The following is a 1234-nucleotide window of genomic DNA, read 5'->3' as shown; positions in this document are numbered from 1 at the left end:
ATTGAGATTGTGTGTTTTTGTGGTTACTTTCTGATACTTACAACTATAGTCTTGAGATTGTGTCTTTATATGGTTACTTTCTGATACTTACAACTATAGTCTTGAGATCATGTCTTTTTGTGGTTACTTTCTGATACTTACAAGTAAAGTCTCCAAATAATATCTTTATATGGTTACTTTCTGATACTTACAAGTATAGTCTCCCAATAATATCTTTATATGGTTACTTTTTGATACTTACAACTATAGTCTTGAGATCATGTCTTTTTGTGGTTACTTTCTGATACTTACAACTACGGATTTGACATCATGTCTTTTCTGGTTATTTTTCTACCACTTCCGAAACACGATCTTGAGATGTATTTTACTATTTCTAATTATCTAAAACCCACAATTTTCAGAACAAACGTAAATAGCCTTGCTCACTTGCCACTCATGTTACTTCATTAAATGTTAGTGATGAGAAAGAAAAAGTAATAAAGTTTTACGTTGTAAACTATTCAAAAGGTTTAACTTACATTTATATAACCTTTTTACTGTCTTCACGAGTTAACTTACACTTAAAGAAAACAGTTATAAAACATAAAACTTACTTTAGTGTCCGAGATCTCGAAAAATATTTCTAGTCCAACTGGCAAGGAATACTGCAGAAATCTAGCAGAAAATATGCATTACGGATTCGGAGTTACCTTCCACAGTCGAGTGATTTTGATTAATTAAGTACACTCTAACAGTCTCAGTAAAAGTAAAAAGTCTTTGCCATTTATCATATTTCAGGATAAGTATCGTTAGTAAGTACTAAACCAGAACGTCTGTATTACTTACATACAAACAGCAGGTGCTCCAGGTTCTCAAACGTTCATGATTTAAGTGTTTATATAACGTAAGATGATTTATAACCCCGTGTACATTGTAAAAGGTTAATGATTGTTAAAACTAATTTGCCACGAGTTTGAAACACATGAATAGGAATGAAATGAATTAATTACGTAGCATAGAACTCTCAGGATGATTGAGACTATCGTGTAAATAAAGATCTTCAGAAAGAATGAGATCAGTTTTATAGATGTAACATATAGTTTGAAGAACGTACCATGATTTGTGAAAGAATGAGATCAGTTTTATAGATGTAACATATAGTTTGAAGAACGTACCATGATTTGTGAAAGAATGAGATCAGTTTTATAGATGTAACATATAGTTTGAAGAACGTACCATGATTTGTGAAAGAAGG

This window comes from Limulus polyphemus, unplaced genomic scaffold (genome assembly GCF_000517525.1).
Source record: "Limulus polyphemus unplaced genomic scaffold, Limulus_polyphemus-2.1.2 Scaffold11249, whole genome shotgun sequence".
NCBI lineage: Eukaryota > Metazoa > Arthropoda > Merostomata > Xiphosura > Limulidae > Limulus > Limulus polyphemus.
This window is presented reverse-complemented; position numbering follows the sequence as displayed.